Genomic DNA, 20521 nt, shown 5'->3' on the forward strand with positions numbered 1-20521 from the left:
CCACCACCCAAAAAATCGCTTTTGGAGAATTCAAAAATCAAGTCGATGCTCATGTGTTTTTACTATTCCAAGGTAATTGTCCACAAGAAGTTCATGCCAACGGGGAAAACCGCCAATACGATTTTCTATCTTCGCGTTTTGAAGCATCGCATTCGTCGATTTCGTCAAATTCGCCCTGAATACTGCGAAGGAGGAAGCCGGTTTTTATTGCATTCTAATGCACCATCTCATCGATCCACTCTTATGACTGATTTTTTGACTAAAAATCCCATTTTAACTATCAATCACTCACCGTATTCCCATGATATGGCTCCCTGTGATTTCTACCTATTCAGAAAATTGGATTTGGCCATGAAAAGGAAACGTTTTTATTCTTGTACTATTTTTTCTTTTTTCTGACCCCGTGTTACCAGTGTTGTGCTCAATGCCACGAACTTCAGATTGCAACTTAGATGTAAAAAGATTTCCATAAACTTAATTCGTTTCAAGAATTTTGATTTACCAGAAGTTACTTCCTTTAGCTTCTTGCTAAAATTTGGTAAAAATCTTTTCTTAATTTTTTGAACTACATCGCGATTGAACAGGTTTCTCTCACTGTCTGATTTAAAGCACGATCTTTTAAGAATTGTAAGTCGAATGCTATTTGGAATTCACTCTCTAGCGAATCTGCATGCAACTAGTCGTACTTTAATTTATATTTATTTATCAATTGAAAAACTTCCGAATATTTTAAATTATTTTAAATCCACATTACTTTGAAATGATATTGATTCACATTCAGTGATACTTGAGACTCTTTGGGCTTCATTTCAATGATCTCTGTCGTTTATATTGCAATCGGTATTTTACATTTTGTAATTTCAAGCACAGAGTTGAGTTCAATAACCCTATAAACAAGTCCCTATAAAAAGTCGTGGGACCAAAGAAATCTTTCATTACAAAAAGTCATTCCTGAAAGGTTTAAAAGCGAATGGTGTGATGCCATTTTCAAAAACTTACAAACGATTCTATTTCGTTTTATCCTTTGCTTTATTTTCCTTTATAGCTCGCGGATATCAGAATGGTTAATGGCACTGATGTTTGTATGTATGAGTTATTTCCATCATAAAAGAAAGTACTCGGCTCTTTGAAGGGATTATATCTGAGTAACTATTATGGTGCTCTAACTTTTTTTTCTTTTTGGTTTTTTTTCTGCACTGCAAACACTCTACTATTTTTATTTTTTATTTCAAAATACAGCTGATAGTAAATTATTTCGCCTTTTCTGCAAGCGGCAGCCTCTGATAAGTCTCGCACTTACTAGTAGAAAGTGGTAAACATACACTACCACACCTGCCGTCCACCGATTTAACACACATAAAATTTATGGAAGCTTTTTTAAGTACCAAATGCTAGTGTGTAGATGTGTGTGTGCTTAAGTGGACTAACATGCATTTTAAAAAGTTAATTGATGTTGTGCCACGTAAATTGTAGCTAAAAATTTGAGCTTATTCTGGGCTCGCGAATAAACAACAGCAACAAAACATAAAAACCACAACAAAAAAGGTAAGCTATTCAAAGTATTACGGCGAAATTCACTCTACATTTGATTTAACGGCGTGCAGATTTTTTGTACTTAGGAAACATTGTCAGGTTGTAGCAGTTAGACTCAAAGGCCATTGTGACGCTGCATGGAAACGTTTTTCTTATCTCTCCTAAAATTTATGTAGATTTTTCAAAACTTCGGAAGGTTCTTGATTACCACCGTGCTAAGATCTTCCAACTCATTGAAAAATTGTGTACCTAAAATCGGCATCTAGAAATTTATGGAAAATTAATCTACGTCTGGTTAGAGCAGGAGAGTGACGCAGTATCTTCCTTCTTCCTCTTCCTTCTTTAAATTCTTTCCTTTCCTTAGCTTCTGCAGTTGAGCTCGTTACGCCACTTTTCGTTCGCTTTTCTTACAAATATCTTAAGGATAAGTAGCTTACCTCTCTGTAAGTGTAAGGTCTGTCCTAGAGTTCCCCACAATGTTGCAACGGTCAGGAACCCATGTTACATCTGAGCAAAATGACTCAACCATTTCGTTAAGAGATGTGCCGCATTTCATGGCTGCGCCGAGGTGGTTAATTGACGTCGCTGAGGCGACTGATAAAACGATTACCGAATTTGGTGCCCACAAGATCGATGTGGCAGGCTGTGTGGCACGACGCGCTGTTCTGCTAAAATCCAAAGTCGCAAGAGTTCTGTCTTTAATTTCAGCTCAGAAATAAGTCACAAACTGTCGCTGATATAGCATTTTCGCTCGACGATCAAGTGCGGGTTTTCCAATCCTCATATTGGAATAATGAAGTTTTTATGAACTTATTGAACCTTATGAACCATACCATTTATATTAAGCACACTTTTGTGAACAACCAACAATGCCATACATTTCGTAAATAGGGTAGCATAAAAGCACTGAACACAAACACAACTGCTGCTTTAGCACTCAAGTATGGAATGAGTGCAACAGTAAGGGACGCAGCTGGTCAAGAGGCTAACACTTGGGAGCTGGTGCACCTTTTCACTTTTCGTGCTTTATAGGAGGCTGCAGTTGACTTTGCATTTTTTAGAAATTTATTGGCTGCGTACGAAAAATATGTACATACATACATACATACATGCATGCATACTTAGTACCCATTGCAATTATTGTCCTAAAGTTATCCACTTTATAACCAGTCAACACTCTCAAATACAATTCGAGTATCTCACTGATTGACACGCACTTTTAACGGTATAAATTTATTGAAAATAGTTTTCATAATATCAGCCACAAGCAGGGAAAGCAGAAAGAAACAGGAAATTAACATTTCATTATTTTGTTCTATTTATTTATTAAAATTGGAAATTTTAATATTCTGGGTATACAGTTTTTTAGTCCCATTTTTAGTTCAATTCATTTTTTTTTTTTATTTTTTATAAAAATATAGTTCATAATATAAAAAAACCGACATAATTAAATGTTTTAAACTTCGCACAAAATTTAAAAAAAATTACGAAATATTCAACAAAATTTCAAACGTATAGTCATTTTTAGAAAAATTCCTGATATGCAGCTTTTAGTCCCATTATTTTTTTAGATATTTTTTTTTTATTTTTTATAAAAATATAGTTATAATACAATAAAAACTATACAATTCAAAGTTTTAAACTTTGCACAAAATTAAAAAAAAAAATTTCGAAATTTTCAACAAAATTCCAAACTTATAGTCAAAATTTTTAGAAATTTTAATTAGAATTCTTAGAAAAATTCTGGGTACACATAAATCACCGTTTTCTGTAATCTTAAAAATTTTTAAATTAAAAAACAAAATGTTTTTAGAAAAAATTTAAATTAAATTCCTATATAATTATTCCTGGCCGCCGTAGCCGAATGGGTTGAAGCGTGATTACCATTCGGAATTCACAGACAGAACTTTGGTTCGAATCTCGGTGAAACACCAAAATTAAGAAAAACATTTTTCTAATAGCCGTCGCCCCTCGGCAGGCAATGGCAAACCTCCGAGTGTATTTTTGCCATGAAAAAGCTCCTCACAAAAATTTCTGCCGTTCGGAGTCAGCTTGAAACTGCAGGTCCCTCCATTTGTGGAACAACATCGAGACGCACACCACAAATAGGAGGAGGAGCTCGGCCAAACACCCAAAAATTTGCATATATAGTATGAAGCTACGTTTTCTGTAAGTTTAAAAATTTGAAAATTTGGAAAACAAAATTTTTTTTATAAAAATGTAAATAATTTTTTTTCTTAATAATGTTTTATTGAGCTTATATATAAAGCTACATTTCCTGAAATTTGAAAAATTTTTATATTTTGGAAAAAATATCTTTTAGAAAAAATTTTAATTACAACTTTTTTTTGTTTTTCCTTAATAATAATATATTTTATTGAACTTCATATATAAAGCTATGTTTCCTCTAATTTAAAAAAAATTGGACACTTGAAAAAAATCGTTTAGAAAAAATTTTAATAAAAGTTTTTTTTTGTTTTTCTTAATATTTTATTGAGCTTCATATATAAAGCTACATTTTCTGTAATTTTACAAATTTTTAAATTTGGAAAAAAAATTCTTTTTTCATAAAAAATATTAATTATTTTTTTAATACAGGGCCCGTCATCTATCGTTACGGATTTGAACTAGGTAGGATTATTTGAAGAATGGTAACACTTAGCTGCCATCTGATTTGACAGAAAATTAGTTTTATTCTTCCGCTGAACGAAAATGGTTGTGCATACGCTCAAAGAACGATGGGAAATATTGCGACATTACTTTGAAAATCATGGTAATGTTGCAGAATGTGTACGAAAATTACGTACGGCAATGGGAAGAAGAAAAGCACCGAATGAAGCGTATGTGCGTTACTTTGCGAAAAAAGTAAGAGAAACTGAGTTGCTTATTGACAAACTATCGCGTGACCGACCAAAAACCGTGCATACACCCGAAAATATTGCTGCTGTGGCCGAGAGTGTTCGTGAATCCCCAGGAACATCAGTTCACCGTCGTTCTCAACAATTGGACATTTCGGAGACATCATTAAGACGAATTTTGCGTAAAGACCTTGGTATGACGCCGTACAAAGTCCAATTGATTCGGCAGCTAAAGCCATATGAATGAAGTTGTGTTTCATCGTTAACCGGAAGGATTGTACTTCAAAATAAAAAAAACAGTTTGGAAAAATATTGAGTAGTTTCTTTTTTATAGCATTTTTACTTCCGTAAAGTTATATGGCGGACCCTATATATCTTTAATATTTTATTGAACTTCATATATAAAGCTAAATTTTTTATAATTTTAATTAAAATCTGTTGGTCAGTATCAGAGCTACCAAATTTTGCAAAAATATTTCCCTGATTTTCAACATGTCGTAGCTAGACTCTACTGAGGCTTTGGGCACATTTAACCGATTTTTTTTAAACCGATATTTGTGTTTTTGGGCTCATTTGACCGGCTTTCCTTGCGTGATTTTGACGTTAAAGCGGACAATTTTCTTTGGTCCTTCGTTCGTTGAGCCCATAGTGCACTTGAATAAAAATACAAAGGAGTGAATATCAAAAAAACCACTCAATTTCGCTGGCCTACCCCGTGAGATACCTACCCCGTTAACTACGCTGCACCTTTTGCCACCAAACTCGACATGCAGCGCGAAAAGTCCTCCGTTGAATTGACTCTAACTCAAGTTTTCCTTGCAGGGTTACTTTACTAGTTAACATAAATGATAAACTAATACTAATAATGCGCCATATATCTGTATGTGCAATATAAAAATGTAAATAAAAATATATTGGCAATAACCTGGTAAATAACATCTGATATTTATATAAAAACAAACATACGCATATTTATGTGTGTGCTTGCATGCGCACCTAACGGCATAAGTTGCAATTAATGAACACAATTTCGACCAACATTTATTCTTAGTGCACACTTGTCACGATATTTTTGCTAATGAAGCTGGCTAAAGCAAACTTGCTTTCCACGTTACGCTTTACACCTTTATTCTCATTGGACCATTCATTTGTCAGTAAGTAGGTGCAGGTGTACATATATACATATATTCTTTACATATATTTCTTATACGTATGTGTATGCATGCATCGCACATCCTTTGTCAATATTCATTATCCGCACTGTTGCTGGGTGTTTATGTTGACTTGTGCCATAAAGTTGCTATAATGTCTCATAAAACGTGATGATAATCGTAATTGATACACTGAATATCTGAATGTATGTATGTATGTATATGAAAAAAGGATGATATTACAAACTAACTATGTGTATGTATGCATAAATATACGATTACCCTTCAACTACCCGTCGTCTACCTATGCGGATATTGTAATTTAACGCTTGTTGGCCACATTTCTTGGTCTTGCTTGGCAATCTCGGCGGCAAGACTAGTTTCCTTTTTTTACGCGAACATTTTTGTATTAATTGAAATTTGTTTTGCAATCCCTATACAGACACACACACACACATGCACATAACTATGTACATTTATTTATAGCTCAAATCTTTATGCGATTCAAGCGCACTCATACGCCTAGGTGCCCGCATTCGGCTCATGACATATGTGCGTACATACATACTTACATGCATATATTGTTAATCAAGTGAATAAATAGTCACTTGCGCACACCTTTATATCCATATGTAGTAAATTACAAACTATGTAGTGCCATTTTTTTTTTCTTTCTAATGCTAACAAATCTATTGGTGCGTGAAATTTACTAAATAGTAATCAAACAATACAAACAGCAGTGCTGCAATTTTGGAGCATTATATAAATTTCGAAATAAATGCGGCAACAATGCCAACAGATGTTTCTTGTCCAATGTAGCCATTGTACACATACGCCACATAGTAGGAATACAACAAAATTTGAATGCAATCCATTATTGTATTAATTAACAGAAACAGGATCACCAATCAGAACCTTGATTAATGATGTCACTAAGGGTCGTAAATCTCGATTTGAACATGTGTAAATTTGAATGCAAATACTCGTATATGAGATACGCATCGTTAGCTGCGTAGGCAACATTTCCATTGCATGTACTTCTATTTACATATAAATGCGTGTGTACGTGTACTTATGCGGTTATATGTTTAGCTATGTTAGTACAATTATCTACAGAGCAACATTTTGATACGTAAATGTACATAGTTACTTGCATAAATTGGACGTGGGTTCACTAATATACGATTGCTTATTAGGGTACGCGATTATTGAACTTTTTCGAAAACACAATTTTCGAATTGTTGGACAATTGGAGTGGTTAGAAATACTGATTACTGATTACCACTACTGATTTCACTATGCTTGAAATAAAATTGAAATTTTAAATGGTAGCATCGAGAGAATAGTAACTCCTAAAACTCATAAAAATTGGAGAAATAAGTTCTTTAAGAAGTTCAAGTTAACTAAAGAAAACCGCTTTTATGATTTTTTTATCTTCCACAGAAATAAGTAGCGTAATTTTAATAAGTCTTTGTATGTAAGTAAAAAATACATTCACAAATTTGAGCTTAACATAATATGGAGCTCAATAATATAAGTCAAATTGTTAATAGTTAGATAATTTGCTTATTATTTTAAAAATAGATTGCAAATAAACGACAAAAAAAAAAAAAAAAAAAAAAACATAAAAGTAATCCGAAGAATTTTTGCCGATACATTAAATCGATTAAAAAGGCACGTTGTTGTTGTTGTTAAAGTGGTTGAGTATTTCTACTGAAATAATCCTAATTAGCGACCAGCACCGTTTTACTACCACTGTTCTCGTGTGATGATGTCTTGTTTTTTTTTTCTTTTTGCTTCTAAGTCTGATCCATTTTGTGAGATCCAAGTATAGCAGCAAATTCTTTATCTTAATGACTGAGATCTCATTAATTTACTGTAGGAAAGACTTGCCGAAAGAGCGAAGTCGTGCCCTAGCGAGCCCTGGACATTTACATAAGCAGTGGTAAAGACTTTCCTTCACCACTTCCGCTTGGCAGTTTCTGCAGATGGGATCGAAAGGAAACTTAAGACTGGCTGCATGATTTCCTACCATCCACTGACCTGTGAGGGTTGCAGTAATATGTGAAATGTTTGAGCAAAGGCTTCCTAACAGGTAATTCGTGCTCTGGGTGTGGTACGACGGCCATCCAATTGCGTCCACCTTCTTTCAGCTAAAGCAGAGTACAATGGATGTTTTTATTGTAGTGCATGGGGTAGCGATTGCAACCTCCTCTGTTGTGTCTAGTGTCGAACATCTTCTTGCTAGCTCGTCTGCTTTCTCATTACCCTCTATATTCCTGTGTTCGGGAACCCATGTCAGAGTAATTTCAAGCCAATGACTAAGTAATCCTAGTTCCTCTCTACATTGTGAAACTAGTTTGGATGAAATGGAAATAGCTGCTTGACTGTCTGAAAAGACAGGTAGGTAGTGTTTCAGTGATTCGCAAGCTTTCCTGATTGCTAATAGTTCTGCCTGAAACACGCTGGTATGGTTAGGAAGTCGCATTGATTTGGATAAGTTGAGCGGTTCCGAATAGAGGCCAGCTCCCACACCACAGTTCATCTTAGAACCGTCAGTGTAGATTTACTAAATCTACTTATCACTTTCCCTTTCTTCCATTCGACTCTTGATGGAAAACGTACCGTAAAGTCTTTTTTGAAGTTAAGGTCGGGGAGGCTTCATGTATTCCTAATACGCTTTTTTATAAGGAAGTTGCTGCTTCATCTGTCAGAGATTCGGAGAATTTATTTGGCGGTCTCTTTTTATCTAAGTTCGTGCCTGATGAAGATATTCTGGAAGAACATTTGGCAGCAATCTGCTAACATTTCTCGAAAAAATTGTCTTCTACAATTGACTTCGGATCTCTTGTTCTTTCAGGTGATGATTTCATTGAGGGTTTGTTGAAGATTAAAAATTCTTCTCAATGGAATGTTAACAGTCTTTCTGTGACATTGTTTAAAAAATGTCGATCTGTGATGCAAGCTCTTAAACTAATTTTTAATAAATCCTTAGGAATAATTTTGAATAAATCCTAATCGAATATTTTTCAATGATTGGGTGCTGACTTCAGTCACTCCAATTTACAAAACCGGCGATAAGAGCGATATTGCGAATTACAGACCAATTTCCAAATTGTTTGCTATATATAAACTCTTTGAAACTTAAACAAAATTGGCCTCTCTGAGACCATCATCTGGCGATTCTGTGAAATAGACATTGAAGATTCAGAACACATTCTTTGTAAATGTCCGACTGAAAATGCCTACAGCACCTTGTCGGTATTGCTGTACCTCCATAGAAACTATGGCACAATAAACCCCAGAATGTGTTAAAATTTTTTTAGAAACCTCAAATTATAGTGTTTCTCATCAGGCGCGAAATACACGGACTTATCTAAAGCCTTCGATAACATCTCCCATACGATTTTAGTAACTATACTGTCATTTCTCGGTTTTCATTTGACTTTCCTTGATTGGATGCGATCCTATTTAATAAAGAGGTGAAGCACTGTTGAAGGGGTTTCTTCGAAACAGTTTATTGCAACCTCTGGTGTATCCAGGGTTGTATTTTAGGACATTTGTTGTTTGTTTTGTTAATTAGCGATATCTGTACGTGTTTCCCATTTGCTAATTTTCCTCTCTATTCTGATAATCTAAAAGTTTATACTGAAATAAGAAAATCTAGTGATTCAATCGTCCTGCAGCCTGAGTTGAATAATTTATTTTACTGGTACCTTATGAATCGTATATTTCTTAATATTGAAAAATGTCAGAAAAGCACAGAAATAGGAAAAAATAGAGACAGTGGCAGAGATAGCTAGTCCTGTAAGAAATTTCCAGATTCTTTGGCAAATCTGAAAATATCTTACAGTTTGAGAGAACGAATATCACTCATTCTCAAGAGGTCGCAATCCAAAATTCATAGCCTTGCTCTAGCAAAGGCAGGGCACTCACAGAGAAAATGCTCAGTGCCATTCGCCTCCTCTAAGCAGGACAGGCAATATCGGGCCCTCAATGATTCCAATGGTGGTCATACATATGCTGAACCCATGAGTTGTATCCTGTAATAATACCGACCATCAACCGAACGTTTTTTCTACCAAGTCTTAGAAGAAAGTTTAACAATTTTCTATTCGGACTTGTCACAAGACACTTCGCAGTTCTGCAGCCTTCTAAACTGGACTATAGCTATTTATGTATATTACATATTCGCTGATCCATTCCATGATTTCTGCAGAACTGACTCCGATTATTAGTTCTGGTCCTTGTAGGGTAACCGCTGATGCGCAGTTTGCCAATTCAGCGGCAATTTCATTTCCTTGAACACAGCGGTGTCCTGGAACCCACAAAGGTACAAGCTTATTCTGTCTTACAGCAGAATTAAGCTTCTTATTACATTCTTGCACAATCTTACGAGGTTTTCTTCGCCTTTTCCAGGGCCTTCAATGCACTCTGACTGTCACTAAAGACCCCAATCGGTTTACCGTTCCATCTCCTCTCAATTATCCGTTCTGCTACTTTCAGAATGGAAAACAGTTGCCAATCCTCCCATAGAGTAATGATACTTATTATAATCGTTTAAGTATCATTCGGCTCCAGAACCTATTTTATTCTTAGACCCATCACTGTGTTTAAAAAAGGATTACCTGAAATAAGAAAGAAAATCACCGTATGTTTGAAATGTTTTTTTTTATATTCTTTTATATCCTTTTTATATCCTTCTATATCCTTTTTCCATATCCTTTTTTATATGTTTTTTTTCACTCCGCTCGGGAGCATAGCGCCTCGACAAGACTCTTCTATCGTACACGGTTCTGGGTTGTTGTTTTTGCGCCTCCCATGTAAATGCGGGGTCTGTAAGTAAGTCCATGATAAAATATCAATGAATACCAAACAATATTATGTATTTAATTTGACAGTAGTCACGGGTGATTTGTCAAAAAATCCCAATTGGAAAAACCACCTACAATCTGATTACCCTTTAGAAATAATGGAAACACCAATATGTATTAAAAATCTTGCAGTTTGAAAAAAATATTACCTACTTAGCACATATGTATGTATATGAAAGATTTCTAAAAAGATGTATGCAACTCTGACCTAAGAAAGCCGGATCGACCACCCTAGCTTGTACGTGTATCTACAACCCCACATATGCATACTCGCTTAAGTATCCGCAACATACGTAGTTGATACGTAGATATTTGGATTCATATGATTTTGAAATAGAGTTAGATGCTCCTGCATAGTACAACTACAAATAAGACATTTCCATGGAATTATTGTATGCTTTGACTGCTATTAAAATCAGTGTTTCAGATTCCCCAGCTTTGAGTCTGAGGTGAAGCAACTGGCTAAATGTTCAGCATACGAGACTTAGTAATACTGCGAGTATCAGAAGCAGGTGGAAATTTCCTTGGCATTTTTTACTTACCTATTTCTAGGTATAAGTAGCACACGATCCGTAGGAAGTTTTGTCGGAATTTGAAAAAGAGCACAATTTTTGAAAGAAGTTAAAAGAGTCAAAGCAATTCGTAAGGGCAGAATTCTTGAAGTGCTAGCTGACGGAAAAATTTTCCCATGAAATCTGCACGAAGACACGCAAGCTTACATAATATTCGAATAGAAACGGAAACCTCTTAATTGAAGCCTTAGAACTACCTAAGTTATGTGGACTCTAGTCAGTAAATTTGACATTTTATTTTAGAGACTACTTTTACTTGTGACTTAAGACGATTCGGGTATTCAGTAGCTGCAAGTCATTCCGAATGAAATTCTAGATTTCCTAGTGTAGTTATAATGCAATTTCAATTCATAAATAAAGTTCCAGCTCAACGATTTCGGAAATCTAAAAAACTGCTGAGCATATTTTCTCCCAGCAAGAATGGGGCTTCTGTGCTTTATAGAGGGGACAAAGTTTTACGACGGGTATTTCTATAATAGAAGATAAACAAATTACTTTTTTCCGTTACTCATTAAACATTCTTTTCAAGAAAATCTTATTTCACGCCGTTTTCGCAATTTTTTTTTAGTCAAATAAAATACAAAAAACCTGTTTTTCGAGACCAGAGAAAGTGCTGAAAGTCTATATTTGTAACTAGAGACTACTTACTGAATATCAACATGCACCGTGTCATGAGCTGTAATTGGATATTTTTATTGAAAATTTTGGTATTTTTTAGGATAAACTTACTTATAACATTTTCACTTCCGAGCTTTTTCCTTGTTTCAGTGAGTTGAAAAGTTCATATCGCCCAAAAGATGGAAGAAACTCGTAAAAATTGTCGTGCAAGGATTTATTAATATTTCCGATGTGGATGATGGAGCAAGACAAGGGCATTAATCAACTTACCTCGACCTTCGGCGTTGAAGCACAACCCTTAGCCATCGTAAAACCCTGGTACAACGTGTACCAGTTCCAACGTGACCGTCGATTCTTGCAGGATAAATTTCGTGAAGGCCGCTCAAAAGCGTTTGTTGTGCCAGAAGCAATCGATTCTGTGCGTCAATAGATAACACAAGATCGTCCTGTGATATATTGCGAGTTAAAGGCGTACTTGAGCATTAGTGTGACCAGCATACATTCAATATTGCATTGGCATCTGGTCGTCAAGTAGATTTGTGCTCGTTGGATATCGCATAATTTGACAATTACCCAAAAAGGGCTCATGACGCTTGGTGTAAAGAAATGTTGAAGAAATTCAGTCGCGATGGTTCCAAGCACCTCTACGGGTATGACATCGAAACAGGTGACAAGTGACGAATCTTGGATCTATGCATATGAGGCGGAAACAAAGCAGCCCTCGACAGCTTGGGTGTTCCAAGGCAAGCGTAATTCAACAAAAGTAGTTCAAGGAAGAAGCACCTCAGAGCAAATTGTCGCTTGTTCTATCAGAAAATCTGGCCACGGTGCAACTGTGACACTGAAGAAACTGGCAACAGTCAAGTTTGTGTGGTGCACAACCATTTGTTTGTCACAAATTTTCGGAGATCTAAGGAAAACCAACCGTGGAAGATAAATAATTCTTTACCAAGACAATACGAGTTGTTGCGGTTGTTATTGTTGTAGCAACACAAACATTCTCCATACACATACGAGAAATGCTGCTGGAGGGACAGGCCGTGGCTGAATATAACTCCAGGTCGTTCCGTTAACGATGTCGCCTTTTTTCAGCGTTTGAAGAAGCTGTTAAAGGCTTTAAACAGTTTGTTTTGAGGTATCCACTTCTGAGTGGCAGAAATGCAGAAGTGTTTTCGTTTCCAAGGAGACCATTTTAAAGAACAATAAAAAATATACTAAAATTTAATGGACTACTAAAGTGGGTACCCATTGTTTTTTTCAATTGTGATTAAAAATTTTAAGATTTGTATGAAAATTTGTTGAAATTTTATGAAAAGCAAATTATAAAAAAATATTTTTATGATTTAAAAAAAACATTTTTTATATATTATTTATATATATTTCATAAAAAATTAATTATAAAAATATGTTTTTATAATTTAAAAAAGTCATAAAAAATTTTTTTTTTAATTTAAAAAAGAAATAATTTTTAATAAAATTTGCCTAAAAATATTTTAATAAAAAATAAAAAAAAAATATTTTTATAATAAATTATTTGAATCAAAATACAAATTTTATAAAAAAATATTTAAAAAAAAGTTTTTATATAAAAAAATTATTTGAATCCAAATTAAAAAATTAACTAATATATATTTTAAAAAAAAATTTAATACAAAAATTTTTTATAAAAGTTTTTCTGTATCACAAAATACAGAATTAACTATAATATATTTACCTAAAAAATAAATTATAAAAAATATTGTAATAACAAAGTATTTATATTATATAAAAAATTATTTTAATCAAAACATATGGAATTAACTCTTTTTTATAAAAAACAACAGTATGTATTTATAAAAAATTATTTGAATAAAAAAAATGGAATTAACTATTATATATTTTTATAAGAAAAAAAAATTGTAATAAAAAATATTAAAAAAAAAACTTAAAAGAAAATTATTTTTTTATAAAAATTATTTATATTAAAAAATATGGAATTATCCATATTTTTATAAAAAACAAATTATAAAAAAAATTTTACAATTTAAAAAGGAAAGATTTTTTTATAATATAATTTATATTTTTATAAAAATATTTTTAAAAACATTTTAATTAAAAACTTTTTATAAAAATATTATTTGAATCAAACAATATAGAATTTAATATATTTTTATAAAACAACATATTATAAAAAAATATTTAAAAAAAATATTTACATATATTAAAAAATCAAAGAAATATAGAAATAACTATTTTTTATAAAAAACAAAAACAATTTTTATAAAAAATTATTTGAATAAAAAAAAAATTAACTATTACATATTTTTATAGGAAAAAAAATTGTAATATAAAATATTAAAAAAAAAACTAAAAAAAACAACAAAATAATTTTTTTTATAAAAATTTTGTTTATAATTTTTCCCCCCCTTATTCGCTCCTCTTGGGAGCATAGGACCTTGACAAGACTCTTCCATCGTGCACGGCTTTGTGCTGTTGTTTTTGCACCGTCCCATGAGATGTCGGCATCTGCTAGTTCGTGCAGCATCGACCAAGTGCTTTTTGGTCGACCGCGACCTCTGCTCCCTTGCGGGTTCCAGCCCAGTGCCATCCTCGTGATGCTATCTGGTGGTTTTCTCAGTGTGTGACCTATCCATCGCCACTTTCTGCGTTTGATTTACCTAAGGATGGGTTCCTCGTTCGTTAATCTCCACAGTACGTCGTTAAATTTTGTTATTTTTGTAAAAAAATGTTTTCAATCAAAAAATATAAAATTAGCTTTTTATAAAAAATAATTTTTATAAAAAAATATTTATTAGTATAAAAAAATATTTGAATAAAAAAATATTTAAATACAAAAATTATTTGAATAAAAAAATATAGAATTAATTATATTTTTATAAAACAAATTTTAATAAAAAAATATTTTTATAAAAAATTGTCAATAAAAAACTTATTTTTATAAAAAAAATTATTTTAATCAAAAAATAAATAAGTAAATAGTGAAAGCCTGTCAATAGGCGGTGCCTTTATAATCATTTCTGGGGATGTCTAACACTCTTGGAGCAAATACGGGATATGCACTTGTACATAAACGCACTTCTGAATTCTTCGGAAACACTTTCATCCATAAAAATGCCATCTTCTTGAGACAAAAATCTCACTTCACATGATTCTGTTGCATCTGTTGTTATTATTCGGTTACACAGTGTACTGACTAATTTTGGTTAATAATGCCAAACTCTCAAATGCTCCATGTGTTGCAATGCAATTCGCAAATGAAATCGTTTTTATGACGCTAATTTTTGCGGTTACTTACGCTAAACAAAAATAAGCGGCAACAAAAAACGATGCAATACTGGCAATTACATTTTCTTTTTCTTCTATGTATTTCTTTGTTTGCACTACACACTTTGGTTAACTTTGTGGAAAATTTCATAATGGATATTGGATCTTTTTGTGCACGACTGCAGCTGGTAGCGCCCAAATGCACTGTTTCTAATTGAAATTTCAATCGTATAAGAATATAAAAAGGCACATATATACATACACGCATACATGTGCGGGTATGCATGCGTGTGTACCTAATGCTAAAAACACAGAATGGCGCCATAAAGCCAATCAGTAATCAGCGAAATAGATAATTAATTTTTGGTGGTATGCAAATAGCATCAACGCAGATATGACAGAAATGGCGAGATTGGATGGAGGCTGCAATAAGAACAATTAAAATGTTTAACTGTATTGTGCTGCACATGCAGAGTTAATATTTTTATCCCTTTAGACTAATTGCATTGCATTTTATTGTGCAGTGCAATATCTCTGGCCTAATCTGAATATGGAAAGGACAGAAGCGTTTGCAAGCGCACACATTTTTACATTAAAATTTTACTCAGCGGAAAATCTTTTCTTATAGTATTTGACTGCAGCCATCTCCGAATTTTAGTAACCTTCGAAAAATAGAAACGTTCACTAGACCAGAAAATTCATTTTCATAGTCCCACATCTCAAAAACCCAAGTGCAGAATACATTTGTATCAAGTGTTTTTTAGCTACATAAGAACTATCGAAATAACTATAGTTTTACCGCTAAGAATAATAGGACTATGAATAAGTTCGTGCGGTTTTACAACAGATGGCGTAACTTGATTATTATTCCATCGATCCACATTTCCAAACATTCATTGGAGAGCTACTGTCGTAAGGCACAAACGTCAGTATAAGTTTTTTATTTGAAGCGTAAACAACAATATTTTTACCACACTTGAAAATGTCGAATTTCGTGCCAAATAATGTGTTTTTGCGGGGAATTCTTCTTCATTATTTTAATATGAAGAAAAAAGCAGCCGAAAGTCATCGTATCTTGGTGGAAGTTTATGGTGAGCATGCTCTATCTGAGCGAACGTGCCAGAAGTGGTTTGCACGCTTTAAAAGTGGTGATTTTGGCTTGGAAGACGAAGAACGCGAGGGTGCGCCGCCAAAGTTCATGGATACCGAATTGGAGGAATTGCTCGATCAAGATCCGGCTCAAACGCAAGAAGAGGTTGCAAAAACTTTGGGAGTTGATCAATCAACCATTTCCAAACGTTTAAAAGCCATGGGAATGATCCGAAAGGTAGGCCATTGGGTGCCGTATGAATTGAAGCCAAGAGACGTTGAACGCCGTTTTATGGCATGCGAACAACTGCTTCAACGGCACAAAAGAAAGGGTTTTTTGCATCGAATTGTGACTGGCGATGAAAAGTGGGTCCATTACGACAATCCAAAACGTCGGGCAACGTATGGATACCCTGGCCATGCTTCAACATCGACGTCGGCGCAGAATATTCATGGCCTGAAGGTTATGCTGTGTATCTGGTGGGACCAGCTGGGTGTTGTGTATTATGAGCTACTGAAACCGAATGAAACGATTACGGGGGATGTCTACCGACGACAATTGATGCGTTTGAGCCGAGCACTGCGAGAAAAACGGCCGCAATACGCCGATAGACACGACAAAGTTATTTTGCAACATGACAATGCTCGGCCACATGTTGCACAAGTGGTCAAAACATACTTAGAAACGCTCAAATGGGATGTCCTACCCCACCCGCCGTATAGTCCAGACCTTGCGCCATCCGATTACTATCTCTTCCGATCGATGCAACATGGCCTGGCTGACCAGCACTTCCGTAATTACGATGAAGTCAAAAAATGGATCGATTCGTGGATTGCGGCAAAACCGACCGAATTTTTCACAAAGGGAATCCGTGAATTGCCAGAAAGATGGGAAAAAGTAGTAGTAAGCGATGGACAATATTTTGAATATTAAATTTGTAACCATTTTACGTCAATAAAGTTTCAAATTTCGAAAAAAAACCGCACGAACTTATTCATAGTCCTATTAGCAAACTGTATTGATATTTCTTTTCAGTAATGAACAACGCTTACAAATTGTGCAAATTTACTTTGAAAACATGAAATATATTATTTTGTTGAACGATTGCTTATATTCGGTGCTGAATTTACTACATTCATGGAATTTTATTTTCGAATTTCCACATTTCATATTCATATTCACTAACCCATTTCTAGGCTTTTTGCTATTAGTGACCGTTCAAAATGAGTTAATGTTCAGCATGAGCCCGGTCTTTGTTGTCTTTTTGTTCCTCAGCATCGTGTGGCCAGAATGTTGGGCGGTTAATGGGATCCAAAGCTTGGTCAGGGATGGAATCACGGTAGTCTTCCATAGTCATTGGATCGTATTTGGCAGCAACTGTTTCAGATGGTTGATACTTTGCTGATAGTCGACTAAGCGGGCCTCGGAGCTTTTCTTGAAGTTTTCAATTTCACTCTTGGTTTCTTTGATTTTGGCATCCACTTGTGCGCTTACAGTATCAGAAGGATATGGTACTTTCAGAGCTTCGTATTGCTTTTGGAACGTATCAACCATACCGGCAACCGGAATCAATCCTTTGTAGTGGGCCCAGTTAATTTGTGGTGGATTTTCGGGCTTGACGCAAGTAAGCATCAGACTTGGTTTTGAATGCAGCAAAGTTAGCTTTTTGGTTAGCGGGCACTCGCTCAGCCAGGGAAGCCCAATTGATGGAACTCTGCGCAATACATCAAGAAGCCATTTCAGCAAGGAATTTTCAGAACAATATCAATTTGACAGTTCAATGGGACGACAACAACAAGTTCACGAAGTTCATGGGGCGAAGTGTTGAAGAAGACGCCGATATGCCGATTTGTCGTCATTCTCAATTTGTTGGCCTTTGTCCTTCGACCAAAAATTGAAAAATTTTACGTAAGGATCTTCGCTTACGTGCCTATAAAATACTGATCGTACAAGAACTCAAGGCAAGTGACCAAGGTTTGCTTTATATTTTTACTGATTGGGCAGATTTAGATTTATTATTCAGGTTTATCGGAAAAAGTAGTAAATAATTGGACTGATCAAAGGGGCCAAGTAACTTGTAGCCGCGGCGGGCATATGCCATAATATCATATATATTCAAAAAATAAATGCCATGAAATTATCTAACAGATCATAATATAAAAGAGTTCATTGCATCAATATTTCTATTTTGTATTGGTATGGAAATAAGTTTCCGTCCTTTCTTAGCCAAAGCTACGAATTATTTGAACAATTACATATCACATGAAATTATGTGAAGTATGTGCAATTGAAAGCTACAATTTTACTGCATCTTTAAGGCAGGAATCCGTATCCTCTGACGAAAAATTCGAGTTCTTTTGACTCGATCCTTTCACTGAGCCAGTGTGTGATGCTCTCGTAAGTAGTGAACCGCACTCCAATAAGGGCTGCCTGCATTGATCGGAACAGATGGTAATCCGAAGGTGCAATGTCTAAGGAATACGGCGGGTGGGGCAAGATTTCCCCCCGTTCAATCACTCTAAATATTTCTGTACCGATTTAGCAACGTGTTGCCTGGCGTTGTCATGCAGCAAAATCAGTTCGTCATGTCTACCATCTCATTCCGGCCACTTTTCTTCAAGAGCTCGATTCAAGTGCATTAGCTGCAGTCGGTAACGATCGCCAGTGATGGTTTAAGATAGTTTAAGGAGTTCATAATAGATGCCATCCTTCTGATCCCACCAGCTGCACATCGTAACCTTTGAAGCATAAAAATTGTATTTTTCTGTCCAAGGACCTGGTTCACCTGGCAGGCTCTAACATTTTCAACGCTTAGGGTTATCAAAATAGATCCATTTTTCACCGCCAGTGGCGATGCGATACTGAAAACCTTTTCTTTTCTGCCATTCATGAAGCATCTCACACGTCACCAAAAACGTCTCTCGATATCCCTCTCCTTCAATTGATGTGGCACTCAGTTACCTGCTTTATGGACCATTCCCATCGCTTGCAAACGTTTACCGATGGTTGATCTGTCAACATCCAAATCTTTAGATATATCATCAACGGTTCGACATGCGTCCTCATCCAATAATTGTTGTAGTTGAGTATCTTCGAGTTTTTTCGGTACCCCTTCGCGATCTTTCACGTGATCACTCACGTCGAAATTGCCACTTTGAAAGTGTCGAAACCCCTCTTTACAAGTGTTATTTGATGGAACCTGATTACCGTAAATATTGATCAATATACGCCACGTTTAAGCTGCAGTTTTCTTTAAAAGGTAATAATGAGCATGACTTCCCTCAAATGCTGTTTTTTGGGACGAACACAGACATTTTTAACGTCAGATAAAAAAGATTTTTTACGCTTCAAACGAGTTTCAAGTACTGCAATCGAGACCTCACATATACACCTTCAAATAACCAGTTTATTACTAGAGCGAACACGAAAATAGTATCAGCAGCCCATTTCCAATATTATAATTTCAAGTTCTCAAGTTTAAAAAAAACACCCGATATATACACTTTTTGCACTTTATCCTTTTACAATATTCGCAATATTACTCATGCTGCATTTTTTCGTTAATTTTTTATAAAATTTTTGTTCATTGTATACCAAACTTATTCTTATACATCGAAGTCTCAAATTTTGTACAAAACTCACAAAAATTTAACAAAAGTTTAACAATATCATAAACATTTTCTATTTTTTAATCAAATCTTTTAGAATACTTCTCGGTATGTAATTTTATAGCCTATTAAATTTTACTTCAATGATGAACAAGTTTAGTCGCTGAAAAGTCGCGTTCAAGTCGCCGCAACAAGCTACTCATGAACTTCACCAACTATGACTATATCCGCAGGTGTAGCGAAAAAATGAGAGCCCAGTCTAAATCTTTGCCAGACGAGAGCAGGGCAGCTGAGAAGAAGGTGTTGAGATGATTCCACCTCGTCCTCCAGACAGCTTCTACAGAACGGACTTGAGGCAATCCCAAGCCTAACGGCATGAACACCTAACGGACAATGTCCGGTAAGGATACCCATCAAATTTGAGAGCTGTTAACCTTGGGAGTTCCCTCGAGTGTCCCCGATCTACCCGTGGCCAGAAGGATCTCGCGGCCTTGCACGTTTGCGCACTAGTCCAGCGCTCGCTGAGTTGACTCGAGCCCCAGGAGCAGACCACAGGTTCTTAAGGGAACCCCTACTCTCACATTTCGCGACGAAACCGTCTCCATAGTTCCCTGTCTAGCCAGCATGATGAGATCTGCTCCAGGTAAGCATACGGAAATTGAAGCCATTGTTTTTAAATTCGTACAATCTCTTCCGAAGCACAGCATCTGCAGTATAGGGTAGATGAAACTAATATCAAAGAATTTGAATGCGATCGAAAGGGAAGCCAAAACAAGCCGGATAGGGCAGTTTCGAGCGCACCATCATGGACCTCAGGACCCCAATTTCCGCTGAGCTGTCTTAGTAGTTATTTACTTCCCTGACAGTTATTGCGCTTGGAACACACTGCTCTGTAGCCTGAGCTTGATTTTGATGGGGAACCTCTCGCAGAATACTCTGCACCAACCCTTCCG

General features: G+C 35.2%; 1 pseudogene; it reads right to left on the reverse strand.

Annotated features, from left to right (window-relative positions):
• Positions 1 to 17182: 17182 nt before the first annotated feature.
• On the reverse strand, positions 17183 to 17698 carry LOC128864345 (ATP synthase subunit d, mitochondrial-like; annotated as a pseudogene).
• Between the last annotated feature and the right edge of the window lie 2823 nt (positions 17699 to 20521).

This window comes from Anastrepha ludens, chromosome 5 (genome assembly GCF_028408465.1).
Source record: "Anastrepha ludens isolate Willacy chromosome 5, idAnaLude1.1, whole genome shotgun sequence".
Taxonomy (NCBI): domain Eukaryota; kingdom Metazoa; phylum Arthropoda; class Insecta; order Diptera; family Tephritidae; genus Anastrepha; species Anastrepha ludens.